The 14,954-nt window shown below is 32.8% G+C and overlaps 1 pseudogene; it reads right to left on the minus strand.

The window, feature by feature from the left end:
* Positions 1 to 632: 632 nt before the first annotated feature.
* Positions 633 to 5,582, minus strand: LOC101561533 (annotated as a pseudogene).
* Between the last annotated feature and the right edge of the window lie 9,372 nt (positions 5,583 to 14,954).

Here is a 14,954-nt window from a genome sequence, read left to right on the forward strand (position 1 = left end):
TGTAAATGTATTGTTTCTGTAATTTCCCTCTCAGTGTGTTTGTTATCTGTGTACAGAAAATGCTATTAACTTTTCAGTATTGACTTTGCATCATGCTATGCTACTGAATTTGTATATTAAGGAGATTTTGGAGTCTTCAAAGTAAAGTATCATGTCATCTGCAAATTATGATTATTAAATTATTTGCTGCTTCTGGATGGGAAAAACCAACATTGTGAACATTGTCATACTCCCCAAATTGTTGTACAAATTTATTGCAATCCCTATCAAACTACATCCAACATACCTCACAGAGCTAGAGAAATTATTCCTAAAATTTATTTGGAACCAGAAAAGACCTAGAATAGCAAAGGTAATCCTGGACAACAAAGACAAGGCAGGAGGCATTACAGTTCCTGACTTGAAATTATATTGCAAAGCTACTGTGATAAAATCAGCATGGTTTTGTCAACAAAATAGACTTGAGGATCAATCAAATAGTTTAGAAGATGCAGAAGCCTCTACAAACACACTCAGCCACCTTACCTTAGAAAAAGTGTTAATATTTTAAAATATATTGAGGTTTTTTTTTTTTTTTTTTTCTGGTGCAACCGGGGATCGAACTCAGGCTCTTACACTTGCCAGGGAACTACTTATTCCACTGAGTCATGACTCTGGCCCTTTCTGAATATTTTTGAAGATAATTTAAATTGTTTTAATTGCTGAATACCTCTTTGTTTAGTTTTTGGAGGATAATTACTTATTCTTACAACTGACACATTTTCTAGTTTCTCATTTTGTTTGTGAGCCATATAAACATTTCCTCTGATGAGCAATTCTCTCTTTACTACATTAACAAGTGGACCTTGTGCTTTAATCTCTAAAATTTTGGAAACCATGAATATGTAAATGATTTTAAAGGATATTATTTTCCCTTCCATTTTAAAATCATTTGTACTGGTTTCTAAAGACATTGTGACAGTTTCCTGAAGCATGTCTTTTTCACTCTGAATCAGTCAGATCATTCCCCATTGCTGCTGAAGTTGTGAGTGGCCTTTCACATGATTGTTAAGACTCTTGGTGGATCTGTTTGCCACTGTGGCTGTTGGTGCTTTCCAAAATAGGCTTACTTTCTCTACCACAGCTCTTCAAATATAAGATTTGTACCTAGTGCCTGTGAAGCATCTTGAGATTTATTTCTCAAACTACCAGCCTACTTGGCTGAACAACCCTGCAGAGATCTGCTTCTTCACCTTCGTTGTCAATTTTCTGATCCCTTAGTGCCAAAGCCCTCTGCAAATCCTCTTCATCTTCATCTAATACTCCTGGTCCATTATTTCCTTCTAAGAATTGTTCCATGTCTGTTTTAAGGAATCTCTGCACTTTCATGTGTGATACTTCTTCTCAAGGGAGTGTTGGTCAATGTACCTGTTGGACGCCGATCACCTAGAGAAGCAAGTTAACCTCACAATCTCATAAATCCCCGTTAATGGCAAGTACAGAGAACCTTGTTGTTTTAATTGAGGCAAGAAAAATGTCAGGCAAGTATCTGATATTAATTCTGGACCTGTCAAGAGAGAATTAAATTTAAATCACTGTTTTCCTATTTTTTAAACTATGAACCAGTGTTTATACTTGCATATAAATGACATTTAATTTATGAGATCAGTCCTGAGCCTCTGATACTCTAGATTGTTGAACAGGATCAGTTCAAAATGCCAAACTTTCAAGGCATTTCTTTCAACTTGAATAGAGAAAAAGCACCTCTCATCCATGTTTCCAGAAGCCTTCTGTAAAAGTGCTCAATAGTCTTCACTAAAAACCCCTTCTTCTGCCATTCTGATTCTTTCTTCTCCGTCTGGCTGGTGCACAATTGAATATAACTCCAATGGCCTAATGTAGTCTCACAATAGATGATTCAGGAAATGTTGAGCACAAAGTGATCCTTCTTGTTTCTTTTGGAAGATGAACTCTGTATTTTGGGAATTTTTTTATGACCTAAAATATGCTCTGTCATTCAGAATGTTCCCTATGTACTTCAAAAGAATGTTTATCCTAGTTGTTTGGGTTGAATATTTTCAAAATATCTATTAGGTTTTCTTGGATTTTGTAGTTTTTATTTCCTCATTGATTTTGTCTATAGTTGTTTAAATTATCATTGTATGTGAGAAATTGAAATATCCAACAATTATTTCATAAATATTTACTGGTTTTCTTTCATTTAATAGATGTTAGTTTAGGTGTAACATAAAAAGTGTTGATGAATTTACATTTTTATCAATAAGTAAGATACTGCTTAGTCACACTTAACTTTAAAATTAAAGTGTATTTCACAAAATGATAGTAAAAATATTATTTCAGTTATTTTTGTCACTGCTACAAGGACAATGAATATTATTTTATTTTGAATCTATTTGTATACTTAGATCTAAACTCAGGCTGATTATTCTACTTCATAATAATCAACATATTTATTTTAAAAATTCATGCTGTTATGTTCAAATTAGGACCACAGACAATTATTCAAAGCCATTAAAAAAATACTCAGTGGATACAAAGCAAGTAGTATTTTGTTTTAGTTAAAAGGTCTTCTTTTTTACTTATGTTATTTAAAATATAAATTCTCCAGAAGAATTTACTAATGATTTACTATATATTCTATCATTTTCCCCATGATATCCTCCATACTTTCACTTTATTTAAATTTAATTGACTTTTTTGCAGATAATAGCTCTTTGAGTCTATTCTCATTCTTATTTCTATTCATTGTTACTTTCTTAGTGGAAATCCTAGATTTAAAATTAACATGTTCAATTTATAACAATCAAATATTTCAATATCAATTTAATTTCAGTAGTAAATAAAAATTCTACACATATATGTTTTCCCCAATAATGTTATTCTTAAGAATTATATGCTTATATTGTTTGAATATTAAAATAAATTTATATCTGTGGTTTTTAAGAATTTATATTTTAAATAACATAAGTAAAAAAGAAGACCTTTAAACTAAAGCAAAATACTACTTGTTTTGTATCCACTGAGTATTTTTTTAATGGCTTTGAATAATTGTCTGTGATCCTTCCATTTCAGCCCAAATGACTCCCTTTATTCTTTCATATAAAGCAACTCTACAGCAGAATCTCTCTTTTGTTTTTAACCCTTTAAATATTTCTCATTGCTACTTTCTTTATGTAATGTTTATTTTTTGTTTTACAAGCCATGATCATTTAATTTAGATCACAAAACTTGAGATGCACACCAAACATATAACCTTCTTATATTCTTTAACTGTGAATAAAGTTTCTTTTCAGGGCATCAGTGCAACTAAGTTGAAATTATCTAAATAAAATTCTCATACCATTCTTTGTTTTTGTTTTTGGTTGTTTTGTGGAACCAGGGATTGAACTCAGGCCCTTGTGCTTTCCAGGGAAGCGCTTATTCTATTGATCCATCTCCCTGGCCCCTCTAATGCCTTCTTAAAGTATTATAAATGAACTATATTGAGAATAAACTTAAATATTACTTTTTTTTTCTTTTAGGACTAATGATAAATGCTGACATAGAATAGATTTCGGCAGATTTCCTAACCCTAGACACTTAAATTAAGTTCGCTCTGACTTTAAATACTCTTGACTTTTTAGGAATGAGAGATCTGTGTTGCTGAGAACCTCCCCTTTAATACAAAGCCTGATGTTTACTTTTTCAAATGTTTCAATTTCACTAACATGTAGGCTCTTAGCAGACCCATAATAAAAGACTAATTTGTAAAACTGAACCATTTTAATGTTTTTACAATTTAATAAATAATTTTCTTGATGAATGTACTCATGACAGTTCTTCAGCAGTATTCAAGTTATGGTTTTCCTGATTGGTCTGTAGTCTTCAGTAAGTGTAAGAAGTTATTGTATGAAACATCTATTAAACTAGTAATACTGCTTTGATGCAACCATCATTTTCAGGATTGTTGGATACCTGTGCATATTTACCCCAAATAACTTTGCCTCTTTGTGTCACAAGGCCCAACTTGCTCATATTCACCTCAATCACTGTTCCTTTGGTAATAACACCCAAAGTTGTATATAGTGGCGATGAAGGATTTTTTTCGCACCAAGTATTGGCAGGCAAAAGGTTCCTTTCAGTTCAAGATGTGCTACATGGGCCTTCTTAAAACATAAGGCCATTGGTTTAATGAATACTTCATATTTAGGTGGTTTTCTTGTAAAATCATCTCTAACAAAGCAGACTTTAGTAACCATCCTCTTCCATACTTTCTTTTTTCTTTTCTTTTCTTTTTTTTTTTTTTTCAGTACCAAAGATTGAACTCAGGACCTTGCGCTTGCCAGGCAAGCACTTATTCTACTGAGCTATCTCCCCAGTCCCCTATGACTTCTTTTTTTCTCTTTCCAATTCAAATAACTTTTAATGCTTCCATTTCTCCTTGGGCATGAGCTTTTGGCAGAAGAACTTCCCATTTACCTGCCTTTTCTTTTCATTTTTGTTTAATCATGTTTGAAAATACTTTTGCACAATACGGTCCTTCTCTGTGCAGCAGGTGGGCAGTTACTTCTCCTTGTATATTCTTTTCATTATTCTTTTGTTTGGAGTTTCTCTTTTCATGCATCTTGATAGTCTTCATTTGTATTTCCTCCACATGGTTCTGTTTGTGGTAGGTCAATCCTTTATTTTTTTTTTAATTCCTTGAATCTTCATAAGCCTCTCAACTTTCCTTCTTCCTCTCTTTCTCATGATAATCCATGTGGTACCCACAGCATTTATGATCTAGTTCAATATATTCATTCTCTGGAATGATGCCAGCTTCAAAGCCACCACTGGTGGCCTCAGGTGTGCAAAGAAAAGTCCTAACTTTAGGGAACCGGAGACACACAAGCTGTTTCTGCACAGCCCAAAACAGGAAGTTTTTTCTTATTTTCAAAAAGAAAACAAACCACAAGAACAAATAAAAACAAAGCAATGTAAAACAATACAAATGGTACAGAATTTCAAAACAAAATAGAAAATTAACAATGGTTGTGAAGTTACATATTGTTATTATCAAGTTGATTGCTCAGATTACCAGATATAGGCATGCATTTTGTACAAACAAACATTAACTATCCTTTTCAATAGAGCTTAATATTTTCCTTGCCCTTTTTATTTTGAATTTTAAAATATTTTAAAGAGAGTATAAAAATAACAGAAGAGATATTAGAGATGATATATATTAAAAATAAGATGAAAGGTATTATACCATGATTTTTATATTGCACATTATTGTCCTCATTGTAGTTGCTCAAATAACAGATATTAGTATATGCAATTTGTGAATGTAAAAAATTTAAACATTACCTGCTATCTTCAAACAACTGATAAAAATTAGTAGTACAATCATCTTAGCTATTTGTTTTTTTATACATATATGGTATTTCTCCTATTTTGTTCTCCTTTCCTTCTTCTCAATTCTTTATTTCCTATGTTCAGTTTCTTTCCATTCTACTATATATATTTTATCTTTCAGATTTCATTCATTCTTTCATGTTGTTAAACTAGGGAGACAAAATGGTGTTTACATATGTGAGTACTGATTTATTTCACTTACCCATATTGTCTCTAGGTTCATCCATTTACCTATAAAAGCCACAGTGATATATGTGCACCCACGTTTATAGTAGCAAAAATTGTCACAGCTAAATCTTGGAGACAAGCCAAATGTCCATCACATGAGGAAAGGATAAATAGTTGTGGTATTTTCATACAATGGAGTATTACTCAGCTATAAAGAAAGATAAACTTGAGAACTGAGAAGTGTTTTTAGAAAAAATAAACTGAATTTTATTAAAGCTCTATAGTATATGACAATTGCCTTCTTTAGTTTTTTCAATACTGTCTATTTCATGAGCATGATTTTATGGTGTTTCTGCTTGCATCTTTTAGAAATCTATTTTGAATTCATTAAGAGTTTTCTGATATGTAAAATCATCTCTTTTATCACAGTTGGACAGTAGTTAGCTATTATTTCTGCACATGTTCTTTCTGTACTTTCTCTGTCTCTTCTCCTCTGAGAGTCTCACTGTACATATGTTGCTAAGCTTAATGATGTCCCATTTTTTGTCTCTTGGCTTTTCTCCAGTTGATTTTTCCTGATCTTCACATGGAAAGATTTTTATCATTTCTCTTTCCCCTCTGCTACTATCTTTTGCTCCATTTACATATTTTTATTATCAAATTGATAGCTAAGGTTTATTTCTTTGTCTACTCAAAACTGCTATCAATATATGATTACATTTATAATTTTACTTAGTTTATTTTTGAGTATTCAATTCTTTGTCATTTTATCGCTTGATATGCTTTACTAGTGGGAATAATGTTTTTCTTCTTTTGCATATTATTTTTTTCAAAACTTCAATTAGTTATTTGAGTGTATTTAACATTACTGATTTAAAGCCATTGCTTGTGAGTTTAGTAGCCTTATTTCTTTTCTTTTCTTTTCTTTTCTTTTTTTTTTTTCAGAATCGGGGATTGAACTCAGGCCCTTGCACCTGCCAGGAAAGCACTTATTCCACTGAGCTATCTCCCCAGCCCGATAGCCTTATTTCTTGAGAAGTAAGTTTCTGTTAATGGTTATCTTATGATAGCTCCATACTTTCTTGCTTTTTCAGAATGCTTCATAAATTTGTTGAAAATTGAAGATTTGAATATTATATTTTTATAATTCTACTTGTGTAATGCCATTTATAACCACATTTTAAGTACTATATCTTTTTTTTTCTTACTCTGAAGTTTGGATTCGTCTAGCTTTTCATTGCTTAGTGGTCACAAAGATGTGTGCTTAAATATATAGAGGACAAAAAGAGAGACAAATGAAAATAATCAGAAGTTGAATTAGAAACTACAGGAGAGAAAAAAAGACAGGAAGGAACATAAAACAAATAAAAAGAAAAAAAAACCTTTCTGATCTGCAAAATACATTTGTTTTAGAATAATGATGCAAGGTTTTGTCAAGTCTTATAGAATTCTCAGGCTTCATTTCTTGTTTTCAGGATGTTTAAATCATATTTAAGCGAGAGTTTATTGTTCTCCCAGGTCATCTGTGATCATTATTCTAGACATTTGTTTGTATTATTGTTTAGTTCTTACAGATGAAAATTTTTCAAAGACTGTACTCTTTAGAGAAATGATTCTGTCTTTTTTTCACTAAGTTATCAGAATTTCTACTTCCCCTCTGCTACTATCTTTTGCTCCAGGTGGCAGTACCTTATTTATTATATTGTGAATATGTTCAACAACTGGCCTTTTTTTAGATGCCGTTTTGCCCTGATAATTTCCCAGTAAAGTGAAACAAGGGCCTTTAGGGAAGTCTAAGACATGATAAAGTAGTTAAATTATTTCCATTGCAATAAGGTCATTTATGCTCTTTTGAGAACCTAATACTAACCTATGCAATACAGACTGTCATTTTCAAAACTGCATCTACAACACTATTATGAATTTTATAGGTATACAACCAAAAATATAAACTGAAGTCTCTAAAGGGTGAAAAGGCTTCAAGCTCCATTACTGGCAAATCACAGGGACACAATTTTGAACTTAAGACTTATTTCTACTATTGTGATCTTGCTATGCTCTATATATTTTTAAATGCATTTGGTTGTTACAGGGTCTCACAATGCAGCTTGATGTCATAGTGATCCTCTTGTTTTCAGCCTCCTCAGCACTGGGATTACAGGCTTGTGCAAGTATGCCCAGACTCTGTTGCCTGCTCAGCCTGCCCTTGGGGCGGACCTGGTCCTGCATGTGATGCTGAGGATACAACTATTGTCCCTGCACTTGATTAAGCTTGTGTAAGCATGTACTTTAGTCCCCAGAGATATCTTGCTGGCCCTATATGTTTTCCCATATTTTAATATATTTTTCATATTTAGCCAGACTATACTCAATGTAAATCTTTTCTGGATGTTCACAGTTTTTCCTTGGTTAAAGTTTAAGCCTTAAGATCTTTGTCCTTTATTAATACACTGGTCTCTTTCAAGTATTTAATCTGTCTTAAATATTTCCTAGTATATCTTGTGACATTATTGAAGTACTCTTCAAAATTATCATGAAAATGTAGCCTAATAATATAATTAATATAATATAATATAATATAATATAATATATGCTCCTTAATTTAGGACACAACATGTATATTACAGTATGAAACATCTGTTTTATTTTCTATTTATGTACTTTTATATTATTTAATACTAACTATTCTTTATCAGTCAGACTTGTACAGTTTAACTAATTTGTTCTTTACCTTTTCCCCATATGTCTCCCTATATTCATTTTCTGGGCATTATTTTATTAGCTGTAATTTTTTTGTTTTGCATTACTGAATCAAATTTGTGTCAACATCAATTATACTTACTTATATGGAAGAAGCAGCATTCTTGTATCATGCCTACATTGTTAGCATATAAGCATTACTGAACAAATAGTTTTTATTGCCCTTAAGTTTGAACCTATATTCAAATAGTCCAAGAAATGAAAGGCAGTCTTAGATTTAATTGGAGAAAGTCTAATGACTTGAATTTTATTTTTCTTTTCATTTTAAGTAGTTACTACTTGTGTAGCACATAAAGTTTACATTCCTCATTGAAAGTTGATATGTGTGTGTAACATCTTATTCCCACATTTTCATCCCCTCTTTCTTTGTTCCACACATCACTTCACCTATTTCTCTTGTTTCTATATGATTATAGTACATAAATTTTACATTCCTTGTGTGGAATTCATATGTGCAAGGGGAAAATACAAGTTGCCTGAAAAACTCAGTTCAAAGGAAACTTTAGGCATTTTTTTCTGACATTTGAAGTGCTATTAGCACACACAATAGAGTAGTACATAGGAGAAACCTAAGTTACGCCAGGACCTGAAAGAAACATTTCCAAACATGAGAAAAGAAACTGACATACAGTTAAAGCAAGGCATATAGAACTGCACATAGCAAGAATCAAAATAAATATACACCTAAACACATAATAAACAAGATCCCAGAAATACAGCAAAAGAATAGTATATTAAAAGATGCTAGAGAGAAGAATCAGATCACCTACAGTGTGAAGCTGATCAGAATCACAGAAGTTTTCTCAACAAAAAGCATCAAATCAAGGTGTTCCCTGTAAAGCTATTTATTCAATTCATTGTCAAAATAAGATCCTTCCATAATAAAGAACAACTGACCATCAAACCAACCCTATAAATGGTACTAATACATATTCTAGAAAGAGACACAGATGACCACAAATTCAAGAACAAGAGAAAGGAACCACCAAGTAGAGCAAGTAATTTTAAAAAAGGGGGAAATGGAAGAATGTATAGCAGGAAAATAACATGACAAAGATAAACCAGTACATATCTGTTATAGCCATCAATGTAAACAGTCTCAATTCACCAACCAAAACAAATACACTAGCAGAGTAGATTAAAAAATAATCCAACTAATATGCTGCATAGAAGATAAAGTGTGGCCACATTAAGACAACTTGCAATATCATGATGTAGGGCTTTGATCTGAGGATGTAGCTCAGTGGAAGAGTCGTTGTCTAGCATATATAAAGTTATGATTTCTATTGGTAATACTGCACACACACACACACACACACACACACACACACACACACGAAAAAAAACTGGGATGAGCCTTGGAGCAACATTGTAACGTCTTTGGGAGTTCTATCATTATAAAAGACTAGCTAGTACACATAGTATCCTAGTTAATTCTTGTGACATACTTGCTAAAATTATAAATCAAACTATTACGTATTTTATGACTTCCTGTGTTATTGGGTGATCTCTCCTTCCTACATTGATGATAAATGCCGTGATAGGTTGAAACTGGGGCACGCTTGTAGAGCTTCCATCCAGTCTCCTATGCATTTATGAATCTAGTTTCTATTGTTTTCCTTCTATTATTATGTTTATTTTTATCCCTATTCCTTTTTCTTCTCTTCTTCATCTATCCTGCCTTGTTCCTCTAAGTATTTGAAAGTTTTCTTTCTATTTCACAATATCTATCCCATATTTTGGTTTTTATTTAACACTTGGAGTCCTTAAGCAAGTGAAAACGTGATATTTAAATATATGGGCCTGAAACATTTTGTTTAAACTATGTTCTTAAGGAGTATCCATTTATCAAAAAAGTCTTAAATATTCTTCTTTATGGGTAAATATTACTCAATTGCGTGAAAAATGACATGTTTTTATCCATTCATCAGTTGATGGGCATAAGTGCTATTTCAAAGAATTTGTTATGACAAACTGTTACACTTTAAAAATAATGGGTGTGCATATATCACTGTGGTCTTATATTTTTAATTCTTTTGGGAAGATACTAGGAATGGGGAATAGTTGGATCAAATGGGGTTCCCTATTTTTATTTTGGTGAAAAATCTCCACTCTGATTTTCATAGTAGAGGTACAAGTCTACACCCAACCAACAGTGAAGTGCTTTCTGTTTCCCAGAATCCTGCCAGCATTTGTCATTGGTTGATTTCTTGAAAATAGCCAATCATTCTCAATGGAGATGGAATCCCAGCATTATATTAATTTGCATGTCTTTTTAAATTAATTTTATTGAGAAACAAATAGTAATGGTAATTTCAAAACCGATTAGTAGGACAGTTTCAATAATACGTTGCCTATTGTTGTCTTCGTAGTAGTTATTCATAGTACAAGATGCAGACATGATATCCTGTCCAAACACTAATAGTACAAATATTTCTTCTCACTGAATTAAGAGAAGTAGCTGTATATCTATTCTAACACTTTTGTATATACAGATAAAAAATGGTCCTTCATAATTATCTCCTTTGTTTCATTTAGTTTTGTCAGAGATGGGTATTCCATTCCCATTTAAATATTGTAGGTACATGAATTCAGAAAAGTAATCCAATGTAGTCCAATAGTCATTAATAGTAGGGAGTTATACATAGGACTGGCAATGTCAGAAAGTGTAGACTTGAGCCTTTTACAGCTCAGCACATTATTATGGCTTTACGACGAGGTAATTTGTTAGTCTTGAAGGACTAGTGAAGTTGTATTTTTTAATTTTAATTTTTATGTCATTCTTTCTCCTCAATTTTATTGAGAAACAAATAGCAATGACAGTTTCAAATCAAATTAGTAGGACAGTTTCAATAATTAATACATTACATATTGCTTTCTTAGTGGTTATTTGTTGTACAAGATGCAGACATGATATCCTATTTACAAACACTAGTAGAACAAATCCCTCTATTCATTGAATTAAGAGTATGTAGCTGTATATCTATCTTAACTATTTTGGATATACAGATACAAAAAATGTCATTGATTTGTACACCACTTTTTGGTTAGTTTTGCCATTTAAATATTATAGGTGTGTGAATGCAGCAAAATATTCCAAAATAGTGCAGTAGTCCATAATAGTATTGAGATTTCCATATGACTGGCAATGTTAGATGTTGTTGGCTTGAGTCCTCTACAGCTCAGCATAATAATATGGCTTTACTTTTATAATTCTTTTTTATAATTTTGGCTGGATGGTTAAGACCAAGATAAAGCAAGACCTATGTAACAATAATTGTAGCTTTTGTATCTGATAAGGTCAGTCAAATACCCTCAGGATTTATCCTGAGACCCTGTACCGCAGTTTGTAAATCCTTTGTCAGTGTCAGCTATGTGGATGAGTCACGGCCATTGCTTGACCAATTTGCTGTCTGTGAAAGGCAGAGTAAATGTTTTCTCTCCATGTGACTCTCCTTAGGCACACTCTACATCATTGATCACTTTCCTCTTTGGCCCCATAATATGTTTGATCAGAAAATTTGGGACACAACTAAGTTACATGATGTTACAGTACAGGATTTCATATGTTCAGAGTCTTATTTGACTTTGAAAGGCTAAGGCCAAAACATTGGCTGTCCTTGAAACCCTCCTTTTTCTCTAATTTTGGGCCTGCAAACTTAGGTTGTTAATCCTCCAGAAGAGAAGCTTATCATTCCTAATGTACAACCTAGGCTGATAAGCTTAGCCCCACTATCTTTTTCAGTATCACATATCTCAGCCATAACATGGAACAGGTAATTTTCATCAAGTATTGATATGTTAAACTTTAACTCCTTACAGAATATGATAAAAAACATTTAAAAATTAGAATATATTTTAAAAATAGGCATAAATAATTATATAATTACATTTACACATAAGTCCAGCAATCTAACCATATACAACATTGTAGCAGAATAGTCCTGCAACATTCCTTTCAGTGTGTCCTGCTTTCATTCATTACCCCATTCCTTTTTAAACAAACATCTATCTGAGAGACAACATGGAAGCAACCGGCATGTCATGACAAGAAGCACATATTCAGAAGACCAGAATGACAGGCATTCCAACAATGAACCTACTCGTACAAATGCCTTCTTCAGTGCAGTTGCTTAGTTCACAGGTAGGAGTACTTATAGTTAGTTGGTCAGGGCGAGAATCCTGCCAAATAACTGCTAGATTAAAAAATCTTCTCAAGATTCTCAGGATCATTGCCTTACCCATCTTTCACATATAACTGTATGACTTTGTCTCTGTCATGTTTCCTACCTCTTCTCCTTGTTCTGTCTTCATTGCCTAGCCCTCAAGTTGTTTCTTTCATTTTAATTGTGTTATACCATTCTACTTGTATTTCTTCTTTTGAGTTCTTATACTAAGGAGAGTATAAGATATTTACACATGTATGTGTCGTTTATTTGACTTATGAGTACATCTTTAAGAGGCATCCACTTAAATATGAAGGCTTTGAGTTTATAATTCCCTATCACTGAGTAATACTCCATTGTATAAAAATACCACAACTTTTTCATCCATTCCTCAGGTGATGGGCATCTTGGTTGTTTCCAAGATTTGGCTATCACAAATTTTGCTGCTATAAACATTGGCACACATATAACACTATGATATGATGTTTTCAGATCCTCCAAGAAAATTCTGAGTAGGGGAATGGAAGGTCAGAATGAGATTTCCAACCCTCGTTTTTAAAGGAGTCTCCACACTTATACATTCCCACCAGCAGTGGAGAAGGGTTCCTTTTTCTTCATAGCCTCTCCAATATTTGTTGTTTGTTGATTTCTTTATGACAGCCATTCTTTCTAGGGTAAGATGATATCTCAGTGTGCTTTTAATTTGCATTTCACAGATGGTTAGTGATGCAGAGTATTTTTTCATGTGTTTATGTGCTTTAATTTTGTCCTTTGAGAAGTGTGTGTTCATCTTGAATGCCCATTTCTGCCCTGGGTCTATAAATTTTGTGGCCCTAATGTTTTTTACTTCTTTAAGAATTCTAGAGAGGAGACATTTTTCTGATTACCTATTTGTCAAGACTTTTTTCAAAATTTGTGGGTTGTCTTTTCACTTTGTTGGTAATATCTTTTGACATGAAAAAACTTTGCAATGAGATGAGGCCCCAGTCATTAATTCTTTCAAGTGTTACCTGTGCGATTTGATTTTTGTTTATGAACGCTTTGCTTACCCCTATGTCTTCAACAGTTCTGCCTACTTTCTCCTCAGGCAGACTTAGTGTTTTTGTTTTAATGTTTAGATCTTTAGTCCATTTTGACTTTAGCATAGTGCATGGTGATAGTCCAGTGTCAAGTTTTAGTTTTTGGCATGCAGAGAGCCAGTTTTTCAAGCACCATCTATTAAAGAGGATATCTTACTTCCAGTGAGTACATTTGATCACTTTGCCAAAGATAAGGATGATGTGTTCTTAGAGGCTTTAGCATCTTCTAATATATTCCACTTATCATCAGGTCTATGTCATTGCCATGTTGATTTTTATCACTGTAACCTTGTAGTATAATTTCAAGTCAGGAATGGTAATGCCACCTGCCTTGTCTTTATTGCCCAGAATTGCCTTTTCTATTCTAGGTCTTTACTGGTTCCAAATAAAATTTATGAAGGATTTCTATATGTCTGTGAGGTATGTTTGTGGTAGTTTGATAGGAATTACCCTAAACCTGTACAGCACTTTTGGGAGTGCGGCCATCTTCACAATGTTGGTTCTTCCTATCCAGGAGCATGGAATAGCTTTACATTTTCTGAAATCCTCTACAATCTCTTTTTTCAGAGTACTGTAATTTTCCTTGAAAAGATCTTAAACTTCTTTAGTTAGATTAATTCTAAGGTATTTCATTTTCCTTGGTCCTATTGTAAAAGGTATTATTTTTATAATTTCCATCTCAGTGTGTTTGTTATCTGTGTATAGTAATGCTATTGACTTTTGGGTATTGACTTTGTATCCTGCTATGATGCTGAATTTCTATATTAATTCTAGTAGCTCCTTGATGGAGTTTTTTGGGCCTTCCAAGTAAAGTATCATGTCATCTGCAAATAGTGATTATTAAACTTCTTCTTTACCTATACTTGTTCCTTTTAATTCACTCTCTTGTCTAATGACTCTAGCTAATGATTCCAGAACTATATTAAATAGGAGTGGTGATAGAGGATATCCTTGTCTTGTACCAGATTTGATAGTAAAATATTTCACATTATCCCCATTTAGAATTATGTTAGCCATTGGGTTTTCATAAAAGGCTTATATCAGATTGAGGTAGAGGCCATCTATTTCAATTTTCTGTAGGACTTTGAACATGAATAAGTGTTGGACTTTGTCAAAAGCCTTTTCTGCACCAATTGAGATAATCATGTGATTTTGAGTTTTCCCTCTATTGATATAGTGCATTACAATTATAGATTTTTGAATATTGAACCATGCTAGCATCCATGGGCTGTATCCTACCTGGTCATAGTGTTTGATCTTCTTGATGATTTGCTGTATTCTAATTGCGAGGATTTTATTGCAGATTTTTGCACCTATGTTCATGAGGGAGTTTGGCCTATAGTTCTCTTTTTTAGTTTTTCCCTTTTCCTTAATTTGGTATCAGTATAATACTTCCCTCTAGGAA

This window comes from Octodon degus, unplaced genomic scaffold (assembly GCF_000260255.1).
Source record: "Octodon degus isolate 3935 unplaced genomic scaffold, OctDeg1.0 scaffold00063, whole genome shotgun sequence".
Lineage (NCBI taxonomy): Eukaryota > Metazoa > Chordata > Mammalia > Rodentia > Octodontidae > Octodon > Octodon degus.